Source organism: Emys orbicularis, chromosome 2, assembly GCF_028017835.1.
Source record: "Emys orbicularis isolate rEmyOrb1 chromosome 2, rEmyOrb1.hap1, whole genome shotgun sequence".
NCBI classification, from domain to species: Eukaryota; Metazoa; Chordata; order Testudines; family Emydidae; genus Emys; species Emys orbicularis.
In genome coordinates this window covers 299,986,284-299,999,366 of record NC_088684.1, presented here as the reverse complement: position 1 = coordinate 299,999,366, position 13,083 = coordinate 299,986,284, and positions in this window count along the sequence as shown.

Sequence of the window (13,083 nt, the reverse complement as noted above, 5' to 3'; positions counted from 1 at the left end):
GCAGTCGGGATTGCTCATGGAAACAAAATGGGCTTTAATACACCTCAGTGCAAGGTACCTGGAAATAAGGTGTCACCTTCCCCAGGCAGGGGAACTAACCATGAAACGGTGGATTCTCCATCCCTGACAAGTGGGTGTTTTGCTAACAGACCTGCTCTGGGAATCCGTTGCGGGGAGTCCTAGGGCCTGCTCTATGGCAGCTCAGCCTAGATCTCGACAGTCCCCACTGAGCTTGGGGCATCTCTAAGGTCACAACTAGGAACAAGGACAGTAGGTCATGCCACTGGGGGGAGGGGCAAGTCTTTCCTGGAAATCCCTTGCAAAGGGCTCCGGTCAAGGTAGAAACCAGCTGAGTTGGGCTCCTGGGGGCATGCTGTGGCTAACCTTAAAAAGGCTAATGAGAGGTATAAGCAGGGGCCTTTCCATTACGACTGGGAGGTGGGATTACCTGTTGGTGCAGCAGGAGTGGGACCATCACGGGATCCTGTCTCCAGGTCTGGGGTTGACACTGGAACAAGGATGTTGCTTGGCTGCAAGGGGCTCAGAAGAGCTACAACGATGAGTCAAGGGCTGGAGAACCTGCCACTTAGGGAGACTGAAGAAACTCCCTCTACCAGAAGGAGATTCAGAGGTGACTTGATCATGGTTGACTAACACCGCCAGGCCAAGAGGCTTTCTGCTCACAGACTGCGCTTCCCCCTGAAGGCAGAGTGAAACCTGGGGGCTGGAGCAAAACAAATTCAAAGCAGACACTTTCAAGTGAGGGTAACTCACCAGTGGGTCAGCTGAGCTGGGGCCAGGGAGTTCTCTGTCACCCTGTCTGTCGGCAGCACGGTCGTCTGGGAATGGGCCACGGGATGGATCACTTGATGATTCCCTGTTCTGTCCGTTCCCCCTGGGGCACCTGGCATTGGCCACTGTCAGGAGACAGGACACTGGGCTGGATGGCCCTTTGGGCTGACCCAGTGTGGCCATTCTTATGGCCATGCTCTGCCTCAGACGGCAGGGGAGGGGAGCTGGATGCAGGTGTCACCGGGTGCAAGTCGCTGCCTCGGGCTCTACAGGAGCCCCGAAGGGATGCTCCGAAGCGTCTCTTGTGCCCTGAGATCGGTAACTTGATGAACGTGTCCGGGTAGCCTGCCCTGCCTGGGGCGGATGAGAAAAGGGGGAGTTGCTTGTTTTCCTCAGAGGCTAGTAACCCCCATGAGGGTCATAGATCTCACGCCAGAGTGACCATCCTCCCCAATCTGTCTGGCCTCCCACAGAGCCTAGGGCTGTTGGCATCCAGCCTGAGCTGGAGTGGGTCTCTTAGGGAGCAAGGCCCTGCCCCTAGACATCCCCCTCAGGCAGCAGCCAGTGCTCCCTACAGCCCTTCTCCACATGCTCCCCTTTGGGGCGAGGAGCTGGGTGTGCTGGCGAGCCCTGATGTCGTCAGCTGAAATGCCCACTCGCAGTGTGGCGGACGCACGCCTGAGGCACACTTAGCAGCGTTCCTGTCAAACGTCTCTGTGGGCACCCAGCCACTGAGTCCTACAGCAGAGAGGCCAAAGGACACATTTGCATGGAGCGCCAGGACGGGCACGCAGGTGGCTCAGCCCAGGGTCATTAATAACACATTACCTGATGGCCAAGAAAGGCAGCTGTACTGGTTTAAAACCTGACCTGGTTCAGAGGGGGAGTGAAGGCAGCTGTTAAAAAAAAACATAACTGGCTGAAAGGGGATGTTGATACTAATGACTATCAATCAGAAACTAGGAACAGCCCCACATAGCTAAGGAAAGCAAAATGCCACAAGGCGAAATCACTGGCCAGCAGCGAGAAGGACCGTGAGGATTTTTTGATGTGCATTAGGAACAAAAAGAATCCTAGCCTTGGTATTGGTTCAGTACGAGATGGAACCGGTGGCATCGGCAATAAGAATGCAGCAAAGGCAAACATGTTCAATAAATATTTCTGTTCTGTATGTGGGGGAAAACCAGGGGTGTAGTTATGCCATATGCTATTGATGGCACTCACTCCATTTCACTAATAGCTCAGGAGGATGTGAAAAAGCAGCTACTAACCTTAGACATTTTTAAATAAACAGGTCTGGATGACTTGCATCCAAGAGTTTTAAAAGAGCTGGCTAGGCACCCGCTGACCCACTAATGGCGATTTTCAATAAGCCTTGGCACTCTGGGGAAGTTCCAGCAAGTGAAAATTGTGCCAATATTTCAAAAGGCTAAATGGGAGGACCCAGGTAATTATAGGTCTGCCAAGCTAACATTGAGCCCCGGCAAGATAATGGAGTGGTGGATAAGGGACTTGCTTAATAAAGGATTAAAGGTGGGTAATGTAATTAACATCAATCAACATGGGGTTATGGAAAATAGACCCTGTCAAACTAACTTGATAGCTTTTTTTGGTGAGCTTACAAATTTGGTCGATAACGGTAACCGTGCTGATGGAATAGAGTTAGACTTCTGTAAGGCATTTGATGTGGTACTGCACAACATTTTGATGAACAAACTAGAACAATATATTAAACAGCTCAGTGATCGGGCTGAGACTGTTGTCCCTGAGCAGGTGAGGGTTCTATGGGGGGGGGCGGGTCCTTGCCCTACACTAGTTAACATTTTTATCAATGACCTGGAAGAAAACATTAAAGCACGACTGATAAAGTTTGGCGATGACACATGGATTGGGTGGGGGTGCGGGGCTCAATAAGGACGAGCACAGGTCACTGTGTCAAGCTGTCCTGCAGTGGCTCAAGAGGGTGAGGACCAACCTCAGGGCAGACTGCTGGGAACCAGCGCACAAACCCCAAATTGGCTGTGAGTTCTAGACTTAGATTTCACCAACTATCAAGTGTAAACTCCTCAGGCACTATCACAGGGAGACACAGACAGTCCCCTTCGGTACTCCGATCTGGCTCGCCACACAGGTGAGCCTGCCTTTGTGACAGCGGGTCCCTTCCACCAAAACTCACAGCGAGCTTCAGGTTACTCCCAGTTCCAGCAGACCAGTCACTTACCCCAGGTCAGCTGCACTTTAGATCTCACACCAAAGAGAACGCTTGTAGCCAATCCTATAATAAACTGGCTACAGCTTTATTAGATTGGAAAAGAAAATGAGTGTTCTTTACAAGTGAAAGCAGGTAAACATACACACACAAATGAGTTACTGTCACGGATCCACAGGCCCACTGCTCTGGAGCGGTCTCTGGGAGGAGCCAGACCCCCGTAGGGTCACAGTCTTTCAGTAGGGCAAGCCACTTGGCTTCACTGCCTCCTGGGACTGAACCTCGGAGCCTTCAGCACCCCTGCGCCATGCCGTGAGCTCCCTTCAATGAGTCCACCTGAGATGGGCACCTGCGGGAGACTTGTACCCCCAAAGGGAGCCATGCACCCCCACCTTCAGCATCTGCCGTGACGCTCGACTGGCACTGGAAAAATGGTCAGGTTTATTAGATGTCAAGAACATGGCATAGACAGTCCTTGGTTAGCACAGAGAACAGAACGTTACGGCCTGGTCCATCTTGGGCAGCCCAGAGCCCTCTGACCCCTATTCTGTCCCAGTCCAAGGGAATCTCTAGATATCAGCAGCCCACGCTTAACAACCCCCAACCTCAGTCCTTTGTTCTAGTCCCTGGGCAAACCCAGCTGGCTTCCTGAGGTGGGGTGGGCCAGCCACTCTAGGTACCAAATGTCCAGACAATTAGAGTGGCCCTGGCCCAGACAGTGGGTGTCCATCATACCTGAGCTCTGGGTCTCTGCAGTGAGTAAACAACCTTTTCCTGCCACCTAACTAACAATGCAGCACATGGGGAAACTGAGGCACACACAATATTCATATAAAATATTACAGAAAATTCCCACTCCATCACAGTTACAGTCTTACGTTTCCAAAGGTAATACAAGCTCTGATCATAATCAAGCTCTATGTGTCCTTTAGGGCTAGGCCAGACTAAGTTGCTGGGGATCCCTTGCTTATGCCTAGAAACCTTTCAAGCAGCAATGAGATCCAGGGCCTCCTTGTTATTCCCTTCCCCCCGTCTTCTCTGAGCTGCAAACTCAGCTGGTGGAAGGAATTCACTTGTAAGATTTATCTTCACGGCAGTGCGGGGTAGAGTAAACAACCAAGTCTTTTATGCTCTTTAATGTTCCTCTCTAGTCTGTCTGATTTCACTGGGCCTCCTTTGCCAGGCAGGACAGACACCGTCTGTTGGCGATTAGCACGTCACACCAGTTAATGGCTTTTCGTGTCTCATGAGTGGCTCACTGTGCAAACCCGCAAATGCGGCATCATAACGAGGGGTACGGCTAGTCTGTGAGATTAATGCGGGCAGCAGTTTACAAGCATTCCATAGTCTAAACACTAAACCCAGTCTTACAAGTCCAGCCCCTGTTGCCATTTTACTAACACACAGGTGAGCCAGAGAGGTTCCACCTATGTGTTTGTCAGTGGAGACATGAGGCTGTTGGCATGAGCTGGCACCTGGTCCGCCAGTCTCACAGCTCGGTAAACTGGGCACAAGCAAACACAATCATTGGAATGCAGTTAAATGTAAATCTATACAGCTAGGCACAAAGCACGTGAGCCACACTTACAGGATGGGGGACTCTGTCCTGGGAAGCAGTGACTCTGGAAAAGCTTTTTTTTGGGCCGGGGGGGGGGGGGGCGTCAATCAGAAGAACATGAGTTCCCAGTGCAATGTTGCAGCCCAAAGAGCGAATGCGATCCTGGGACGTTTAAACAGGGGCGTGGGACGTAGGAGGCAGGGAGGTTATTTTACTTGTGTACGTGGCACTGGTGCGACCGCTGGCGGAATCCTGTGCCCAGGTTTGGTGCCCACAAGTCAAGAGGGATGTTGATCAATTGGAGCGTGTTCAGCGAACAGCTATGAGGATGGTTAAAGGATTGGCATACGTGCCTTAGACTCAAGGAGCTCTGGCTACTTAGCTTATCAAAGAGAAGGTTATGGGTGACTGGATCAGTAACTACATGAGGACAAACTATTAAATAACGGGCTCTTCAGCATAGCAGACAAAGGTCTAACATGAGTCATTGGTTGGAAGTTGATGCTGGGCAGATTCAGGCAGGCATTAAGGTGAACATGTCACAGTGAGGGTAAGGAACGGTTAGAAGGGTCGTGGTGGATTTGCCATCTGCCAGCTCTTTAAGAACTCTTGGCTGCAGGTTTGCCAGACCTGCTCATTTGAAAATACTCTAACTTTTGTAGCTGCTGTTTACCCCCGTCCCGCGACCCTAGAAGAACGGAAGGAGGGTTAGCAGTCCTGAAGTGGCAAAGAGTCTCTGAGCAGCCCCCTACCTCTGCGGGAGTCTGAGCAGAGCACACAGTGTGAGAGACAGAAATGCTGGAACCCAGCAGCTCAGGCTCAGAGGCGGCGTGGCCCATCCTTGTGGACCAGCGTGACACACTAAAGGGGTACCCCAAGGAGCCCCTCTAAAGGCCAGGGCACAGCACAGACCCTGCAAATCTGGGCCACAATCACCATCGCTGCTGGCTCTTGCTCTGGGCAAAAGGAGGAAACCTTTCCTGGGAGCTGATCTTGCTCCGATCCAGCGTCCTCCTGCCATGCCCTGCCCTTGGGGGAACATGATCCCTGGCTGCTCCAGCGGGGGCCAGCAATACGGCCTGAAGGGACAGCACTCCTGCGGCCGAGGGCAGTGGCTTTGGCTTTCCCTTCATCACTCTCCACTGCATTTGGCTGAGGAAATTGATTGGACAACGCCTGCAGCTTTGGGAGTGAGTGAAGGCGGCTCCAGGTGCAGCTCTGCGAACCTTGACAATCAGGGTAGGCTGGGAGCACAGACTTCTCCCCAGCGAAGTGAATGTCACCCTCCTGCCAGGCAGGATCAGCAGCAACAAGGGCCAGGGTAAGTATGGGGGCGGTGGGGTGTGTGTGTGTGTGTCATCTTCAAATTACAAAACAAAACCAGCTTGAGCCCCCCAGCCCCAAAATCTGGGGAACTAGGCAGCTCCCGCTGGGCGCCACTAGGCAATACTCCCCCCTTTAACACATCCCTCCCCTACATCCCACTCGGCTGCCTGAGGTCTGTGACATCCCAGAGGCCAGGGCGCAGTCAGGCGGGGTCAGCCCCAGCCCTGTGAGGGTCAGGTAGTGGGGCGACTGCTGCTGCCCCGTCGCACAGCCTCTGCTTCTCAGCCTCAGGCTGCCGCTGTGTCCCCAGGCCAGTCCCACAGCACCTTGCCCGGCTGGCAGTGACCACAGCTCTCCCCTTTGCTGGGCTGAGGGTGCTTGTGCTGCTGCATCTTTTGCCACAAGGCCATTGTTAACCACGATGCCATGAGCTACGGTGTTCTTAGTGATTTCTGCTCTCTCACTGCCCCTGCCTACTCTGCACTGCATCTCACTGCAACCGTAGCTACATGCCGGAAACCCCAGCCCTGAGCAAACAGATCAGCAATGGCAGGTTAGCAGTTACCAAGAAGAAAGACCCCAGGACTATTCAGCTTTCTGTGAACACTGGAGGAGCAAAATACCATCTAGGAACTTCGAACACTCTCCTCACTGCCTATTCTAATATCCCTCTGTCACGGAGTCCCCGGGCGATGCTCTGGAACTGCTCCCCACAAAGCCAGTCAGGACTTTGGGGAGCCTCCTCTCCCATGGAGCAGACTGTCTTCAGGGCAAGAAGCTCACACAGCTTCACCTCCTGGGTCTGACCTTGGAGCATTCAGCATATGCCCCTCCGTGCGCTTCCCACAGCGAGTCCGCCCAGGCGGGGTCCTGGGGAAGCCAAAGGGTTCTGCACCCCCCACTTCGCAGTCAGACGTGACTCTTAGCCAGCCAGTAAAACAGAGGTTTATTAGATGACAGGAACACAGTCTAAAACAGAGCTTGTAGGTACAGAGAACAGGACCCCTCAGCCGGGTCCATTCTGGGGCCCAGCGAGCCAGACAACCCCATCTGCCCTCACTCCCCGTCCCCAGCCAGCTCCAAACTGAAACCTCCTCCAGCCCCTCCTTTCTGGCCTTTGTCTCTTTCCCAGGCCAGGAGGTCACCTGACCTCTTTGTTCTCCCACACCTTTAGCATCCCCTTGCAGGGGGGAAGGGCCTGGTCATTAGTTGCCAGGATACAGAGTATCAGCCATTTATGCACACTGGAGACTTAAAAAATGCATAGGGGAAACTGAGGTACCCACACAGTATTCAGATGAGACATTAAGAACAGTCCCACTTCATCACACCCTCTCCCCACTTTCTTTTGGCTACCATGCCATGCTTAGTGAGTGAGGTTAAGATTATGGTGACACCCCCCTCCCCAGTCAGGGTATATTAAATACAGTTCTGCAGCCTGTCAGTCACACAATAAGGATAACAACATTTCATTCCTCCTGCTTCCAGGAATTAGGTGAATTTTATCCCAAAATGGCCAAAATTGATCTTGGCAAAGTAGGTGTGTCTAGGCAAATAAGATCTGCTCACAAGGTCCTTTTCTCTAGTTCATCAATCGATGGCCAGAGAGCGAACTCGTGGAGACCATCGGATTACATCCGTAAAGCCGCAGGCCTCTACCAAGGCTACTGAAAGCCCGGGCCACAGGCCCACACCGTAGCACTTCCTGTAGGGTGCATGAAACGACAGCTACAGAAACCAAACAGCTCCTGCACCCGCAGAGCTGCCTGGCCTGGTGGGAGCCGTCTGCACTGCGCTAAGCGGTACGGAGATACACACAGTACAGCTGGGGCCATGTTCCTGCCTGAGGCAGTAACAGCAGCACGCAAAGGGGGTGCAGAGCCGCCCTTTGAACTGCATCGTCCAACCTGCAGCCCAAGGCTGTGTAAGGGGCTAAATGCTGCCGTAGGGGAACAGCAACTGGGGTGGGGGATGTGGGCGTGGTTATGCTAATGAGATGGTGTCAGCCAAGCATGGCTGTGGCTATGGTAACATGATGAGGTCACAGACTCATCTATTTTAGGGCCAGCAGGAACCACTACAACTGTCCAAGCCAACCTGCTGCACAGCCCAAGCAAGAGCCCCTCCCCAGCGCTTCCTGCCCCCAGAGCATCACCTCTGCTTGAGCTGGAGTGGGTCCGAGAGAGCAGGACAGAGGGGAGATTCCAAGGCACAGACCCAACTCCAGCCCTAGGGCAGTTGGCCCAAAGTCTCACTATTACAGATTTGTGCCTCTTTCCACTCTGAATTTGTCTAACTTCAGCTTGCACCCATGGGATGACATTCTGCCTTTTCCTCCAGCTACTACCTGAAACCTCCTTCCCACGCAGCCAAGTCACTTCTGATCCTTCTCTCAGCTACACTAAAGAGCTTGTGCTTCTTTAGCCTCGCATCTTAAGACAGGTTTTCCAGCCTTCCAATAACCTTGTAGTGCCTTCCTGAGCCTTTCGTGGTGGGCTAGCGGGGGTCCCTCTGGCTCAGTGGGATGCCCTGTCCCCTCACGCCACCTTTCCAATGGTTCCATGTCGTGTTTGAAGGGCGTACCCAGAACTGGACACAGTATCCAGACCCAGTTTCACTAATGGCATAGACAGACATAACATTGCCTCCTTGCTCCTTCTTACTAGTCCTTGCTTATTGTCATGGAGTGTTGGGGGAGACAAGGCCCTGCACCCCGGCTTCCTGCGATTCACCATTACTCTCAGCCAGCCAGTAAAAAAGAAGGTTTATTTAGATGACAGGAACACAGTCCAAGACAGGTCTTGCAGGTACAGATAACAGGACCCCCTCAGTTAGGTCCATCTTAGGGGGCAGGCAGGGAGGCCAGAGCCCCGTTGGGAGGCCAGAGCCCCATCTGGGCTCCCCTCCATTTCCCCAGCCAGGTCCAAACTGAAACTCCCTCCAGCGTCTCTCACTCAGCCTCCTCCCGGCTCCTCCCCCGCCTTTGTCCAGTTTCCCGGGCAGAGGTATCACCTGGCCCCAACCCCCTTCCTGGGTTCTCATGTTATGTGCTCAGGTATTGTCCCTCAAGGAAAGTCTCCCATCCCCATGCAGACAGTCTTGGCAAAACTCCCCTGCAACCTTCTCAGGCCAACACTCCCCACTCAGCATTCAAAGACCACATTAAGAACATTCCCACTTCGTCACACCTCTCCCCCGTTCGAGACCGAACTGAGCAGGGTCACTTCAGCCAGTGACTTGGGGAAGTTCGAACCCACCAACGTTCCCAAGGATGCCCCAGCAGCTCTCCCCGTCCTTGGTGAGAATTACACCAGGCCCTTCCAGTTTCACGCCCCCTTTAGGTTGGGGTTGCTCAATGGCACTCGTAGTCCGCATGTGGGAAGGCTTATGCGGCCTGTGCCCTTTTTCCACCCCAATACCCCTGGGGTTCAAACTGGGATGGGGTCTTCTCCCAGCGTTCCAGTCTGGAGGGCTGTGATTCCGGCTCTCTTGGTTAAGAGCCCCCCCTTTTGACCTTGGCCACCCTCTGGAAAGGCTCCTCTATGATGGGCAAGGGTCCTAAAGCTGTTTTCTCCTTGTCCCGGGCCTTCCTCACCCTCTGACAGGGGTCACAGGATTGGCAGTACTGTCGGACAGTAATAAAGACCCCAGGCCAGTAAAAGTTCTGTAGCAGCCTCTGCCGGGTACGCCAGATTCCCTGGTGCCCTGAGAGGGGGGTGTCATGGGCCTGGTACAGCAGCTGGCGGCGATACTTCTGGGGTACCACCAGCTGCCTCCTGATCCCCCCTGACTCCATTTTCCCTGGGGGAGCCCATTCTCGGTACAGGAACCCCTTCTCCCACAAGAACCTTTTCCGGCACCCTCTCCCCATGGTCTGTACCGCACTGAGGTCGGCCAGGTCCCTTATCTTCCGCAAGGAGGGATCTTTCTGCAACTCGGCCTGGAACTCAGTATCTGGGACAGGGATGGGGACCTGCTCTCTCTCGTCGGCTGGGTCTGAAGCCGCAGCCTCCCTGAGCCGTGTCCCTGGGCGTTCCCTCCCCACAGGGGTAGGGTCCTGCGCCTCGGGCAAGGCACCCTCTCCATTGTCAGGGTGCAGTGCCCCTCACCGGCTCTGGCTACGGGTCATGACTAGGGCACCCTGGGAGCTGCTTGGCCAGTCCTCCAGGTCCCCCCCCCCATTAACACCTCAGTGGGCAAATGGTGGTGCACCCCCACTTCCTTGGGGCCCTCCTTGGCCCCCCATTTCAGATGTACCCTCACCACGGGCACCTTGAATGGGGTCCTGCCCACCCCCATCAGGGTCAGATAGGTGTTGGGCATCACCCAATCTGGAGCTACCACCTCGGGCCGGGCCAGCGTCACCTCAGCACCCGTATCCCAGTATCCATTGACCTTCCTCCCATCCACCTCCAGGGGAACAAGGCACTCGCTCCGCAGGGACAGCCCCGCACCCACCCTGTAAACGGAGAACCTTGAGTCCGGGGCATCCAGCCCTCCAGAGGAGTTGGCCTGGGGCCCTCCTCTCTCCTGAGCAGTTGATAAGCTGCCAGCCCCCCTTGCCTGGGAAGCCGGCCCCTTGTCCGGCTGGGTCTCTACCCAGTTAACCCTGTGTGGGTTCGGTCTGCTCAGTCTGTCCCTGAGCTTGGGGCACTGGGTCCGTATGTGGCCTCTCTGGCCACAGTAAATAGCAGCCCATGTCCCGTTGGTCCCCTCGAGCCGGTCGGTTGTCCCTGACGCCAGATGTTCCCCTTGGGAGGGGATTCTCCATGTTCCCCCTTTAGGAGGTCCCAGGGTGACTCTCTCTCTGCATCGTGGCGGGCCTGTTCCTTTGGGACTCCTCCCTGCCACCCCCTGACCGGCTCTTCACAAACTCATTGGCCAGCCGCCCTGCGTGTCGCCGGTTCTCTGGCTTTTTGTCCCTCAACCACAGCCTGAGGTCGGATGGGCACCGCTCATACAGTTGCTCTAGTACGATCAGTTTAACCAGGTCCTCCTTCGTCTGGGCCCCATCTGCCCACTTGCTGGCGTATCCCTCCATGCGGACGGCTAGTTGCAGATATGAGATCTCAGGGGTTTTATCCTGACTCCGGAACCTTTCCCGGTACATCTCAGGAGTCAGCCCAAACTCACGGAGCAGGGCCTTTTTGAATAGTTCGTAGTCCGCTTTCTCCGCCCCTTCCAGTCGGCGGTACAATGCCACGGCTTTGGGGTCCAGTAAGGGGGTGAGAACCCAGAGCCTGTCTGCAGGATCAACCTGGTGCAGCTCGCAGGCCGTCTCAAAGGCATCCAGGAAGTCATCCATGTCCTCCCCCTCCTTACATGGGGCCAGGATGCACTTATCAAAGCTCCGTGCAGTCCTGGGTCCCCCCTCACTCACCGCAGCTGGGGGTTCGCTGCCCCTCAGCCTCGCCAGCTCCAGTTCATGCTGCCTCTGTTTCTCTTTCTCCTCCAGTTCATGCTGCCTGTTTTTCCCGTTCTGGTCGCTCCACCATCAGTTCCTGCTGCCTCAACTCCAGCTCTTTCAGCCTTAATTCCTTCTCCAATTCCAGCGACCTCAACTCCAGCAATGGGGAGCTCCGCCGGGAGGATCCCCTGCTGGCCGGGGGTGTCACGGTGCCCTCGGTATTTGCTGGGCTCCTCCCCACCCTTCCCCTAGGCATAGGAAGGAGGGGTCTCGGGAAGCCCTCAGCAGCCGGCTGACCACTCCCAGCTGGGACAGACACTGGGGCCTGCGCTGCATCTTCCAGGCTGCTTCCCTCAGAGACAGGGATCAGTTCATTCCAGCGATCTCCCTCCTCCAGCTGGGCAATCAGCTGTTCTTTTGTGAGCCTCCCACTGCGCAGCCCCCTCTGCTTGCACAGCTCCACCAGGTCGCTCTTAAGCCGCTTGGCATACATCTTCCTGCTGGCCACTCGCCGGCCTGTGTGCTCACCGCTCCCCACAGTTTCCAGGGAGACCCCTAGTGTGCCAGCCCTTCTCGAGGTCACCACCTCTCTGCCAGGGTCGAGCTGCAGACTCCTCTGCCCCTGGGACCACTCGCTGCAATCCCCAGGGGGACCCTGTTACTGCAAAAGTCCTTCTCGCTGGTCACACACTCCCAGGGGTTACTCACCCCCTGAAACCATCCCTCGCTGACTCTTCAGCATGCCTGGTCCCTGTCAATCCCCCTTTGTTTTACTGCTCCCCAGTCACTTACTGCAGGAAGCGCCGTCCATGGGGTGCAGTACATCCCACTTCTGCCACCAGTTGTCATGGAGTATGGGGGAGACAAGGCCCTGCACCCCCGGCTTCCTGCAATTCATCATGACTCTCAGCCAGCCAGTAAAAAAGAAGGTTTATTTAGACGACAGGAACACAGTCCAAGACAGGTCTTGCAGGTACAGATAACAGGACCCCCTCAGTTAGGTCCATCTTAGGGGGCAGGCAGGGAGGCCAGAGCCCCATTGGGAGGCCAGAACCCCATCTGGGCTTCCCTCCATTTCCCCAGCCAGCTCCAAACTTAAACTCCCTTCCAGCCGTCTCACTCAGCCTCCCCCAGGCTCCTCCCCCGCCTTTGTCCAGTTTCCCGGGCAGAGGTGTCACCAGGCCTCCAACCCCCTTCCTGGGTTCTCATGTTACGTGCTCAGGTCTCCTCCCTCAAGGAAAGTCTCCCATCCCCCAATGCTGACAGTCCCAGCAAAACTCCCCTGCAACCTTCCCAGGTCAATACTCCCCACTCAGTATTCAAAGAACACATTAAGAACAGTCCCACTTTGTCACACTTATACGTCCAAGAGTCATGTTGCCCTCTTAGCTACAGTGACGTGCTGGGAGCTCATGTTCAGGTGGTTTCTACCATGACCCCTAGGTCCTTGTCAGTGTCGCCACATTCCAGGGTAGAGACTCTCATTTCATGAGTGTGACCTTTGGTCCTAGAGGTCTGACCTTGCATTTGGTTGGATTAAAACCCATGTTACTCAAACGAGCCTCCCCTTACCAAGCAATCCAGGCTGGTCTGTAGAACTCACCCAGCCCCCATCATTATCTACCACTCCTGCTAATACAGCCAAGAAGGATGGTCGCTTTTTTTGCAACAGCGTTACATCGTTGACTCATATTTAGCTTGTGCTCCACTATGACCCCCCCAGATCCCTTGCTGCAGGACGCTTTCCTAGGCAGTCATTTCCCATTGTGTAGGTGTGCAACTGATTGTTCC